This window comes from Saimiri boliviensis, chromosome 9 (assembly GCF_048565385.1).
Source record: "Saimiri boliviensis isolate mSaiBol1 chromosome 9, mSaiBol1.pri, whole genome shotgun sequence".
Lineage (NCBI taxonomy): Eukaryota > Metazoa > Chordata > Mammalia > Primates > Cebidae > Saimiri > Saimiri boliviensis.
Genome location: NC_133457.1, coordinates 122,291,372 through 122,305,503, shown reverse-complemented (window position 1 = coordinate 122,305,503; position 14,132 = coordinate 122,291,372).

Below are 14,132 nucleotides of genomic sequence, written 5' to 3'. Positions count from 1 at the left end.
ATATTAATAATAGTAAGCATTTATGGAGGGCTTATCAGGGAATATGTTTATTCAGCAAATGTTTATTGAGTGTCCTCTAAGTGCTCGACTCTGTGCTGTTCCCTGGAGCTCAGTGGTGAACAAATCGGACATGATCCTTGCCCGGTAGAGCCTGCATTCTACTGAAGGAGCTGAAAGCGGGGCTAGGGGGACACAAATAAAATAAGGACAGAGGTGATCAGTGCCAGTATTCTGTGATAATAGGAGAGACCTTCCTGGGGAGAACAGAGATGGCCGCTGAGAAACTGACATTTGAACTGAGAGTCATGTGATGAAAGGGCCAAGCAAGCTAAGACCCAGGCGAGAGCATTTCCAGAGAGCAGAACTGCCAGGGCAAAGGCCAGCCATGTGTTCTTGGAACAGAGAGGCCACTGAGACTGGCACCAGGCAAGCCAAGGAGAAATGTAGATGAGGTAGGCAGGGCAGGCAGGGCCAGATCTCAAGAGGGAGTTAGGTCTGTGTTAACTGAGGGCCATCTTTAAGGATTTAATGTAATAAGGTATGCCAAGCGCTGAGCAGAGAGCTTGCACATGGTAGGTGCTCAGCGAGTATGCATCATCATGAGGAGGAGGAAACGTTTGGATTTTTTTTTGGTTTGCTTGCTCTGAGCGTGTGAAGGGACATTTCTGAGTTTTCAAAGCCATTATCTCCTAGCTGAGGAGACCCTACAGAAGGGAGTGAGAAGGTGAGATGGTAAATTAAAAGATATGAGCAGGAGGCTGAGAAGCAGCTGCAGCTAGCTGCTGTGAAGTTGGAGTCAAGTCCAGAGGATAAAACAGCCTTGCAAGTGGGAGCTGGGGACAAGGAGCGGGGGCAGGGAAGATGCTTCTGTAACTCCCAGCTTGTGTGCCTGCACATGGCCCACGGCTGAGACAGGGAACCCAGGAGGAGGGCAGGTTTCTGCAAGGGACGATAATGAGTTCAGATTGGGTGTGCTGAATTAGAGGTGCCAACAGAACACCCATGCGGAGATGTCTTGCAGGTGGTTGGAGGTGGAAGTCTGCAGCTCCGATTCAGTGGATCGAGCTCTAGCTTCTATTCAGAAGATTAAAGTGTATTAAGTTAATGAGTACCCCTGCTGATGGCTTGTTTCAGGGTTCATTTTCACTTGCTTTCTCAAAATGTTGGAAAGAATAGATGGCCGTTAAACTCCTACCTCTCCTCTTAGATTTTTTAAAAAATAGTGCCTGAATTGAAAGCAGACAAATTAATGCATGTATAACTAATTGTGCAGAATTGGGGATTATTCAAGTCACTTCTCCTTCAACTAAAAGGTTGGTTAATCCATTTAATAATAAATGGATTAACAAGCAACCCATAATGAAAGCATTACATTCAGTCTATAAGTTGCAATGATTTGAAAGTAATTGGGTCTATAGGTCTTGCCTCCTGAGATATTGTGAATCTGTTGTTTTTTTCGAAGTCTTGTCTAGATTGTCCAAATCAGCTTGCATTGCTTAAAATAAATACTCCTAAAGTCATTTAATATATTTTCCTGTTTAAGAATTCTCAGCTGGGTGCAGTGGCTCACGCCTATAATCCCAGCACTTTGGGAGGCTGAGGCGGGTGGATCACTTGAGGTCAGGAGTTCGAGACCAGCCCGGCCAACATGGTGAAACCCCATCTCTACTAAAAATACAAAAATTAGCTGGGTGTGGTGGTGAGCATCTGTAGTCCCAGCTACTTGGGAGGCTGAGGCAAGAGAAATGCTTGAACTCAGGAGACAGAGGTTGCAGTGAAGCAATCACACTGCTGCATTCCAGCCTGGGCCACACAGCAAGACTCTCTCTCAAAAAAAAAAAAAAAAGAAAAAAAGAAAAAAAACAGGAAGAATTATTCTGAAGGAGAATTTTTATGAAAATTCAAAGTTGGTTTCACTGACTCCATTGAAGAAATACTCAGTGCCTATGAGGTGTCATGTGCTGGGATATAGCTGAATCAGAGACACAGTTCGTCTGGTACTAACAGCAGAAAAGGAGAAAAGAGAAACTGTCTCCAGTGATTTTTTTTTTTAAATGCAGTGACTTCTGAAGGAGGGCAAGGAATTCCTTTCCAGGGAAATTATGTTTACATTTTAAAAAATTATTATTAGAATCGGGGTCTCACCATGTTGCCCAGGCTGGAGTGCAGTCGCTATTCACAGGCGTGATCCCACTACTGATCAGCACAGGAGTTTTGACCTGCTCCATGTCTGACCTGGGCCAGTTCACCCCTCTGTAGGCAATCTGGTGGTCCCCCGGGACCATACTGATGTCGAACTTAGTGCGGACACCCGACGGCAGAGCGCACTGCAGTGCAGAGCTCCTGGGCTCAAGCGGTCCTCCCACCTCAGCCTCCCGAGTAGCTGGGACTAGAGGCCCGTGCCACCATGCCCGGCGGAGATTATGTTTAAGCTGAGACTCATGAATTGAATCTGGAGAACAAAGAGACTAGGGTACAGTGGAGAAAATAAGAAATGACAGTAAAGAAAATGGCAGGAGCACAGACATCAAAAGGAGAGAGAGAGTAAGTGGGAAAGAGAGAGAGGCCAGGCCAGAGAAAGTAAAGAGAGAGAGGGGGTCCAGAGTTCGGGGAGGAGAGAGAGAGAGAGAGAGAGAGAGAGAGAGGCCAGTCCAGAGACAGTAAGGGAGAGAGAGAGGGGGGCCAGGGTTGGGCGGGAGAGAGAGAGAGAGAGAGAGAGAGAGAGAGAGAGAGAGAGAGAGAATGTGAAGGGGGGGGCACACCAGAGAGCAAGAAAGGGAGAGAGAGATGGGGGCCAAGCCAAAGAGAGAGAGAGAGAGTAAGGGAAAGGAGGGGGCAGGCCAGAGAGAAAGAGAGAGAGAGAGAGAGAGAGAGGCCAGGCCAGAGAGGTAGGCAGGAGCCAGATGGCCTAGAAACATGCAGAGTTTGGACTCTAAGTCTCAGAGTAATGGGTAGCCATAGAAGGCTTTTAAACCCAAGAGTGGCATGGTCAGATGAGTTTGCAGCTCTTTCAGGCTGCCCTATGGAGAAAAGATCTGAGGGGAGCAAAGTAGAGCCTGGGAGAGCAGCTAGGATGCCATTGATGAGACATCCACATCCAGGTGAGACTTGATGGTCACTGCGATGAACTGAACACATTTGGAAGAGGCTTAGAAAGCCAGCTCGATTGCAGTTTGAAAGGTCTTACCCGATGAGTGTATAATGAATACCCCAATCCTTAAATCTTTCATCTTCTATTCCTGTTTCAACCCACTCCTGTCTGTCTTCTGTCTCTTTCAGGCCACTGCCATCATTTCCTCCATAGCCAAAGAGCATTTCTCTGTCTTCATTCTATTTGATCTCTCAGCAGTTACTGACACCAGTGGTAGCTCTGACCCTTTCGAAATGCAGAGCTCTGCTTCCTCTGTACTTCCTCCTTCCTCTGTGGCACAGTGCTCTCCTGGCTTTCCTTCCACCCTGTCACCTGTTTCTTCTTGGACTTCCTTCCTGTTCTCCCTCTTGTTCTGTAGCTATTGCAGTTCCTCAGGACTCAGACCTGGATCTCTTCTCTACTTCCACTCTCTTTCTGAAGGATCTTATTTAGCCCACATCTTTAAAACCATCTGTGTGCTGAGAATTCTTATAGTTATCTCCAGCTCTCATGTCTTCCCTGATTTCCAGACTTGGGTCTTTAACTGATCTAACTGCCCCTTAACCTCATCTTTGGGTGTTCCATGGGCATCTCAAGCATCTCCATGAGCAACACAAATGTCATCTTTTTCTTCTGTCTTCTCCTTGCAGGACCTGGGGCCACCAGCTCCTTAGTTACCAACACCAGACACCTAGAAATCATTAATAACTTCTGTCCCCATGACTCCTATTCAGCCCAAGACAAATTCTGCATCAGATCCACTTGAAAAATCTACTTCCAATCTACCCGCTTGCTCCATCATTATGCCACTGTCTTAGTTCAGGCTTTTACCAGCTCTCACCTGGGTGGCTGTGATAGCCACAGACTGATCTGACTCATCTTTCTTTTTTTATTTTATTTTATTTTATTTTATTGCATTTTAGGTTTTGGGGTACATGTGATGAACATGCAAGATTGTTGCATAGGTACACACTTGGCAGTGTGGTTTGCTGCCTTCCGTCCCCTCACCTGTATCTGTCATTTCTCCCCATGCTATCTCTTCCCACCTCCCCACCCTCCCGCCCCTCCCCCATTTCCCCCCAACGGACCCCAGTGTGTAGTGCTCCCCTCCCTGTGTCCATGTGTTCTCATTGTTCAACACCCACCTATGAGTGAGAATACTGACTCATCTTTCTATTCTCTATTACAGTTTCTTCTCCAAACAGCAGTGTGATGGTTTACAAAATACATCCACAATGTTTTTAATACTCCTGTCTTCAAGAGATGGAGCTTAATGTCCTCCCTCTTGAGTGTGGGCTGCAACTTAGTGATTTACTTCTAATGAATAGAATCAGGCAGTGACAGTGGACCAGCTCACAAAAAGACGCTTTATGGGCCAGGTCGTAAAAAGACACTGAGACTTCCATTTTGGCCACACTCTCTGAGATCACTCGCTTTGGAGGAAGCCAGATGTCACACTGTGAGAAGCCTGATGGAGAAGCCCATGGTGAGGAACTGAGGCCTCCTACAGCAGTTAAGTAAGTGCACTTGGATGTGGATTCTCGTTTCAGTCAAGTCACAGCTGACAAACTGCTTACACCTTCATGAGAGACCCTGAGTCAGAACCACCCAGCTAAATTGCTTCCAAATTTTCTACAGAAACTATGACATAATAAATGTATGTTGTTGTAAGTAAATCAATTTGGGGTAATTTTTTCTGTGCAGCAGTAATGAACTAATAGGAGCATCTAAAGCAGTCTTTTAAAACACAAACCAGATTATGTTTCTCCTCTGCTTAATACAACTCAGTGGCTTCTCATTTCTTCTGAAAAAACAAAAACAAAAACAGAAACATTTTCTCATGTCTGACATGACAACAGACTGAGGTCAACAAATCCTGCCTCTTAAAGGCCACATTGATACTGGACAAAACTATCAAAAATAACCACTGCAGGCCTCTGGAAATAATAGACCAAAGGCGTACAGCAAATGGAGAAGCATTTATTAATTAAAATTACTAAACTTTAAGTAAGAACACTGTGAGTCTGTAACATTTTGGCCTGTGCACTTACTTATTCTTGAAAGCAACAAGGGAAATGCGATTAATGACTTGACTGCTCATCAGAAAAAAATGGAGGCCAAAGGTAGTGCAAGGACATATTCAAAATGCTAGAATAAAGCAAACTGTCAACCAACAATTTTATATCCAGTAAATATCAAAATAAAGGCAAAATAAATACATTCCCAGATAAAGATGGAAAGAATTTGTTGCCAATGACCTGATATTAAATAAAAAGAAATACTAAAGGAAATTCTTCACGCTGAAAGTAACTCTGGATAGTAACTTCAGCTCACAAAAAGAGATAAAGAATATCAGAAACGGTAAATATTAAAGTCTATAAAGAGACTCTAGTTCTCTTGAGTTTTTAAAAATATATAATATTAAATAAAGCAATCATCATAACACTGTACTATTGTATTTATAATAGCAAAAGGATGAGGATGAAGGGGAGTGAGATATAGTGGAGTGAGGTTTCTTTTCTTTCTTTCTTTTTTTTTTTTTTTTTTGAGACTGAGTTTTGCTTTTTTGCCCAAGCTGGAGTGAAGTGGCATGATCTCGGCTCACTACAACCTCTGTCCCACTGGGTTCAAGCTATTCTCCTGCCTCAGACTCCTGAATAGTTGGGATTATAGGTGACTGCCATCACGCCTGGCTAATTTTTCTATTTTCAGTAGAGACGGGGTTTCACCATGTTGGCCAGGCTGCTCTCAAACTCCTGACCTCAGGTGATTCACCCACCTCGGCCTCCCAAGGCGCTGGGATTATAGGCGTAAGCCACCGCACCCAGCTGAGGTTTCTATATTTTACTGAAATTAAGTAAATTTGACAGACTGTGCTAAATTAAGATGTGCATTATAATCCCTAGAACACTTACTAATGAAGAAACTAAAATAAAGTAAAAAATAAAATCAACACACTTAACATAAAATAAGGCAGTAAAGCAGACCAGAAGAGACAGGAGACAAATATAAAACAAATAGCAAAATGGCAGCATACATCCAAGCATATCTGGAATTTTATTAAATGTGAATAGACTAAATACCTCAAAAGACAGAGATAGTCATAGTGGATGAAAAAGCAAGACCCCATCCATATGCTGTCTATAATAGAAACACCATAGATTTAAAGACACAGATAGATGGGAAGCAAACGGAAGGAAAAAATTTATGCCATGAAAACAGTAACCATAAGAGAATTGAAGTTTCTTTCTTTCTTTTTTCTTTCTTTTCTTTTCTTTCTTTCTTTTTTTTTTTTTTTTTTGAGATGATGAGATGAAGTCTCACTCTATCACCAGGCTGGAGTGCAGTGACACGATCTCAGCTCACTGCAACCTCTGCCTCCCAGGTTCAAGCGATTCTCCTGCCTCAGCCTTCTGAGTAGCTGGGCCTACAAGTGCCTGCTACCATACCCAGCTAATTTTGTGTATTTTAGTAGAGATGGGGTTTCATCATGTTGGCCAGGATGGTCTTCATCTCCTGACCTCGTGATCTACCTGCCTCTGCCTCCCAAAGTGCTGGGATTATGGGGGTGAGCCACCGCACCCGACGAGAGTTGAAGTTTCTATATTAATATAAGAGAAAATAGAATTTAAGACTTTGTTTACTTATTATTATTATTTAGAGATGGAGTCTTGCTCTGTTGCCTAGGCTAGAATGCAGTGGTGGCACCATAGCTCACTGCAACCTTCAACTCCTGGACTCAAATGATCCTCTTGTCTCAGTCTCCTGAATAGGTGCGACTACAGGTGCATGTCACTACACCTGGTGAAAATCACTATATTTTTGAGAAGCTTTGCCGCCTTGAAGACAAGTTTGCAGTATCACTTGGGGAACATCTGAATGAAGCTGTTCTTGAACTGTGAAGCTGCTACCAGAGTGGAGAGCAGAGCAAATCCCTCACCAGTGGCTGAGAGCAGCGTGGCTGGGAGCAGCGTGGCTAGAGAAAACAACATCAGGTAGTCGTTTTGAAGTGACCCCAGGGGCAGGCGGGAGGAACAGGAAAGGAAGAAAGCCAACACAAAGGTGCTATGCTGAGCTGGTTACGACTGGGGGCCATATTCTTGCAGGACCTTTGGAGGAACCATTGAAAATATGCCTCAAAATTGCTCACTGAAGGACAGAAGGGGACACATTTACCTACCCCTGGCTTTTGTTCTCTATTGGTCAAGCATTGCCCTAGGGGCATTATCCTCCCCACTCTGCCAGGTTGCCCAAGTGCACGTGTCTTGCAGATTTCTGCAGTTGTCACATATCACAGTGTCCTAGGAGTCCTGGGACAGGAAAGAAAAAGTAAGAGGTGCAGCGGACACAGGAGCAGCCAAGTCTCACTTGAGCAAAGTTGGTGGCTTTAGTAGTGCCTGGAGTGAAAGGTGAGCCAAGAACAGGTGCACTGGTGACAAGAGGTGTCCAGTTCATCACCTTTGGAGCATATAAGGGTTCCAGACTGTTATTTTCATTCATTCATTCATTCATTCATTTTTGAGACAGATTCTCACTCTCTCACCCAGGCTGAGTGCAGTGGTGTGATCATGGCTCACAGCATCCTTGATCTCCCAGGCTCAAGCAATCCTTATACCTCCACACCCCCAAGTAGCTAGAGCTACAGGCATGTACCACCATGCCTGGCTAATTTCTGTATTTTTTGTAGATATGGGGTTTTGGCATGTTGCCCAGGCTGGTCTCAAACTCCTGGACACAAGTGATTCTCCTGCCTCAGCCTTCCAAAGTGGTGGGAATACAGGCATGAGCCTGGCCTCAAACTGTCATCCTGAAATAGAGAACTGAAAAGAAAAGAATCCCACTTCTGTAGTCCATACTTTAAGGCAACCAAGGCTAGATGTGGTGGCTCACACCTATAATCCCAACACTTCGGGAAGCCATGGCGGCTGGATCATGACGTCAGGAGATTGAGACCATCTTGGCTAATATGGTGAAGCCTGTCTCTACTAAAAATACAAAAAGCTAGCCAGGCATTGTGGCACACACCTGTAGTTCCAGCTACTCAGGAGGCTGAGGCAGGAGAATCACTTGAACCTGGGAGGTGGAGGTTGCAATGAGCTGAGATCACGCCACTGCACTCCAGCACTCCAGCCTGGGTGACAGAGTGAGACTCCATCTCTAAAAAGAAAAAAAAAAAAGGCAACCAGATAGTGGATGAGGAAAAGTTCTTTTCTTTTTAGAACAGAAGTTGGCAAACTATGGCCCATGGACCAAATCTGGTTTGCAGCCTGTTTCTGTAGTGCCTACTGTCTAGGAAGATTTTTACATTTTTAAAGGGCAATAAAAAAGAAAAAGATTCAACAGACTATATATGTGGTTCATCCGACCTAAAATATTTACTATCTAGCACTTTACAGAAAAAGTGAGCCCACTCACTTTAGAAAGAATTCTAGCTAATCAATTCAGAAGGAATGACAGATGGATAATGGATACTGAAGAAGAAACAGATCCCAGCAATGGTGATCAATATCTGCTAAAGCCTCAGGCAGGAACCTGACGGGAAGCCCGAAAATGAGGCCCAGGTGAGACACCTGAAATCTTTCTTCAGGATCAGGAAAAGAGAGGCCAGAAGCCTTGCTTTCTCCCATCTTGATGCTGAGGGAATGCCCACCACCTGTGAGGTCGCTCACCTGCACACTCCAGCAGGGGAGAGGAGGTTTCTAGATCTATACCAGCCGACGAGGTCAGACAGAGGAGCCTGTGGAAGGACCCTGCAGAGATGCCACATAAGGTCTGAGATGCGGGGAACTCTAGGCAACACAGGGCTCCATTTCTTAAAATAATAATAATAATAAAAAGCTACAAGGGGGAAAAAAGAGGAGGAATTTCTAGACTGAAGGAGTCTGCAGAGACACAGCCACTGAGTGCAGTGAGTGATGCTTGTTTGGATCCTGATTTGAAGCCAATTTTTCATGGTTTTTTTTTTTTTTTTTTTTTCATTTTTATTGAGGTAAGATATACATATGTAATTTACTCTCTTTACCGTTTTTTAAAATAAATTTTTTTGCTCGTATTCCTTATTAACCCAAATCAAAAATGGTCAATACCCCTTTGCCACATCTAAGTGTACAGTTTAGTGGTGATAAATATATTTCTATTCTTTTTTCCCTTTATTCCTCCGTCCCCGCTCCCTTCCAGCCTCTGGTGACCACCATTCTACTCTCTCTCCATGGGAGCCACACTTTTAGCTCCCACGTCTAAGTGAGAATATGTGATATTTGTCTTTCTGTGACTGGCTTATTTCGCTTTACATAATAGCCTCCAGTTCCATGCATGTTGCTGCAAGTGACAGAATCTTTTATTTTTTTCCCTCCATCTGCTGCCCAGGCTGGAGTGCAGTGGCGCAATCGTGGCTCATTGAAGCCTCGAACTCCCAGGCTCAAGCAGTCCTCCCCCTCAGACTCCAAAGTAGCTGGGACTACAGGCACACACCATCACACCTGGCTTTTTTTTTTTTTTTTTTTTTTTTTTTTTTTTTTTTTTTTTTTTTTTTCCAGTAGAGATGAGGGTCTCCCTATGTTGTCCAGGCTGGTCTTGCCCCAGGAGATCCTCCTGCCTCTGCCTCCCAAAGTGCTGGAATTACAAGTGTAAGCCACCACTTCTGGCTTTTTTTATTCCATTATATATATGTACTACATTCTCTATTCATTGGTTGATGCACACTTCAGTTGATTCCGTATCTTGGCTATCGTGAATAGTGCTGCAATCAACATGGGAGTACAGATATCTCTTTGATATATTGATTTCCTTTCCTTTGAATATATACACAGTAGTGGAATTGTTGGATCACTTGGTAGTTTTATTTTTAGGTTTTTGAGAAACCTTTATACTGTTCCCCATAGGGGTTATACCAGTCAACACTCCTATCAACAGTGTTCAAGGGTTCCCCTTTCTCCACATCCTCACCTGCATCTGTTACTGTTTCTTGCGACACAAGCCATTTTAACTGGGGTAAAATGATACTGCATTATGGTTTTTATTTGCATTTCTCTGGTGATTAGTGATGTTGAACATTTTTTCATATAACTGTTAGCCATTTGTATGGCTTCTGTTGAGCAATGTCTATTCTAATCTTTTGCCCATTTAAAAATCAGATTATTTGTTTTGTTTGTTTGTTTCGCTGTTGAGTTGTTTGAGCTTATATTTTCTGGTTATGAATCTCTTGTCAAGCAGGTAGTCTGCAAATAATTCCTGCCATTCTGTGAGGTGTCTCTTCATTTTGTTATTTCCTTTGCTTTTTAGCTTAATGTAATCCTAGCTGTCTATTTTCACTTGCTTCCGTTGTTTGTACTTTTGAGGTCTTACACACAAAAATCTTTGCTTGCCTGAGACTGATGTCTTGGAGCATTTTCCCAGTGTTCTCTTCTAGTAGTTTCATAACTTCAGGTGTTACATTGAAATCTTAATCCATTTTGATTTGATTTTTTGTGTATGGTGAGTGATGGGGGTTTAGTTTCATTCTTCTTCATATGGTTTATCCAGTTTTCCCAGCAGCTTTTGTTGAAAAGACTATCCTTTTCCCATTGTATGTTCTTGGTAATTTGGTCAAAGATAAATTGGATATGAATGTGTGGACCAATATCTGGGTTCTCTGTTCTATTGGTATGTGTCTGTTTTTATGCCAGTACCATGCTGTTTTGGTTACTATAGCTTTACCAAAACAGAAAATAATATATTTTAAAGTTGGTGGTATGCTGCCTCCAGCTTTGTTCTTTTTGCTCAGGATTGCTTTGGTTATACAGAGTCTTTTGGGGTTCTATACAAATTTTAGGATTTTTTTTTTCTATTTCTGTTAATTTCATTGGTATTTTTGATAGGTATTGCATTGAATCTGTAAATTGCTTTGGATAGTATTGTCATTTTAATACTACTAATTCTTTCAATCCATAAGCATAGAATACCTTTTCACTTTTTTGTGTTCCTTCTTCTATTTTTTTCATCAGAGTTTTATAGTTTTCCTCGTATAGATCTTTCACTTCTTTAGTTAGATTGATTCCTAGATATTTAATATTCATTGTAGCTATTATAAATGGGATTGCTTTCTTGATTTTTTTTTTTACAGATTGTTCACTATTGACATAAGTGCTACCGACTTTTGTATGTTGATGTTGATCCTACAAATTTACTAAATGTGTTTATTAGTTCTAACGGGTGTTTTGGTGGAATCTTTAGGTAATTCTAGGTATAAGATCATGTTGTTTGTCAACAAGGCTAGTTTGAGTCCTTCCTTCCAATTTGGATACCTTTATTTCTTTCTTTTGCCCAATTGTTCTGGTCCAGATTTTCAATTTTTGAGACAACTAGAGGAATATGAACGTTAATTGACGATGTTGATGGTATTAAGGAGTGTTTAGCATGATAATTGGCATTATGATTAAGTTTTTAATACTTCTTTTGATATATATCAGGAGTATTTCAGAGGAAGTGACAGAATATTTGGGATTTGCTTTAAGATAATCCAGTGGAGGGTGAATGCACAGATGAAACATGATTGCCTGTTTGTTGTTAATTGTTGAAAATGAGTGATGCGTACAGAACGTTTTTTTAAAGTACAATTTTTCTACTTTTGTTTGTTTTAAATTTTTTGTCATATATATTTTTTCCTAACGAGTCCTCATGGAGGATTTTCAAGCTCAGATTGGAGAAAGGCTGCTTTCACCTTCATTGTAGGGCTGGTTGGACCTCAATCTGAAGGTCCTCCTGCCATGCTTCCTGGCAGGACGCAGACGAGGCCCCAGACAGAGAGGATGAGGGCATTCCATAGAAAGAAGCAAAAGGGAGCAGAGAAGACAGAGGACAAGTGTCCCAAGTCCCTGGGTCCAGTCCTTCCAGAGGCTACCATGACTCTGTCCTTCCTGCTCAGGGGAGCTGGTTCATTGCCTCCCACTTGCCCTTTTTTCTGTTTCACTTCAGGTCATTGAATTTCAAGACTCATCAATGAAAAAGGTCCTGACTATTACAGGGATCAGGTGTGGCCTGGGAGTCAGGGTCACATAGCAGAAAGTAAGGCAATGTCTCTGGACAGGTGCCCTGAAGGGAGGTTTGGGCAAGGTGGCCCCTTACGGTGTCTGTACCTGGGTGCCAAGCACAGAGGGCCCCTTGGGAGGGACCATCCGCTCCTGCCTTCCCTGAGAACTACCTGTTCCCCGACCCTTTCTAAAGGGACGGTGCCAGCTTCTGTGTCAGCATTCCATGCCCTGATCTCACCTGGCCATGGCAGATTGGACTGAGGGACACCTGCCCCAAGCCTGGGCAATTAAGTTTTCTTTTCCAGGTATTGAAACTGGGACCAAAGATGGTAGTTCAGAGATGTTGGTGGCTGCAGCAAAGAGATGCTGCAGGGTTGGAGCTGGGGAGTCAGACACGGCTGAGCTGCAGCACTGAGGGGTCATGTGGTTCCCCAGAGACACCACAGTGCATTATTCTGACTTACTAGGTACTGATTCTTCATGAATGTCTGCATTTCTGACCATTGTTGCCACGAGGTCCCATTCGTTTTTCTCCAATTAATTCCTCTTTTAGCTTGAATGTATCCTAAGATTCTAAGAAAGTTTTAGAACAATCTCACTTGTGCTGTTTTCACTGTTATTTCACTCTTTGTAACATAATTTCAATGTCTTTTACCTTTACATTCAGCTTTGTTGATGGAAATTAATTAGTAGTAATTTTATGCTATGTTACATTCACCTGATCCTATTGATAAATACTACTGAGTGGCTTGGGGACTCTTTAAATGAAGTTTTCAATTTGTCACTTCTTGCTGGGTTGGTAAGGAAATTTGAATTCAAGAACTAGGCTAGGCGTGGTGGCTCACGTCTGTAACCCCAGCACTTTGAGAGGCTGAGGCAGATGAGTCACCTGAGGTCAGGAGTTCAAGACCAGCTTGGCCAACATGGTGAAACCCTGTCTCTACTAAATTTAAAAAATTAGCCAGATGTGGTGGTGAGCATCTGTAATCCCAGCTACTTGGGAGGCTGAGGCAGGAGAACTGCTTGAACCCGAGAAGTGGAGGTTGCAGTTAGATGAGATTGCGCCACTGCACTGCACTCCAGCCTGGGTGACAAAGCAAGACTGTCTCAAAAAAACAAAAAACAAAAAACAAAAACAGAAGTGCCAGGTTTGGTGGCTTATACCTGTAATCTCAGCACTTTGGTAGGCTGAGGCAGGCAGATCACCTGAGGTCAGGAGTTCAAGACCAGCCTGGCCAACATGATGAAACCCTGTCTCTACTAAAAATGCAAAAATTAGCAGTGCATGGTGGCTTGTACCTGTAATCCTAGCTATTCGGGAGGCTGAGGCAGGAGAATCCCTTGAACCAGGGAGGTGGAGGTTGCAGTGAGCCAAGATTGTGCCATTGCACTCCAGCCTGGGTGACAGAGTGAGACTCTGTCTCAAAAAGAAAAAAAGAAAATGATAGTAACCTAAGAAAATAGAGAATTTATCACAAATTCCGTCTTTGTGGAAACAAAGACAGGTGGGCAGGGAAAAGCAGGAGCACGGTCAGGACTCTCCTCATTCCAAATCTGCTGCTCTCTCCTCTCAACAGACTAATGTCCCAAGCATTTTAGTTTACATAACAGGAAGTATCAACAGCTCCTATATTCAAACCCCCACCAGTCAATAAGTTATTCAGGTGAAGACTGAAAGCCAGTAGCACAGTGGATCACACCTATCATCTTAGGTACTTGAGAGGCGGAGGCAGAGGTGGGAGGATCACCTGAGCCCAGGAGCTTGAGGCTGCAGAGAGCTATGATCACACCACTGCACTCTAGCCTGGGCAATGGAGCAAGAACCTGTCTCTAAAAAACAAAAAATAGGCAACATTCTAGCTTTAAGTCCAGTATCATGAGTTAGAGACTCTGATAACTAACCTAAAAGAAGGGTCTATTCCTGGATCAAGAAAATGTGGCCTGGGGCAAGAAAGGACTACCCGGGGAAAAAAGCTGGGCTTGGTGGTGCGTGC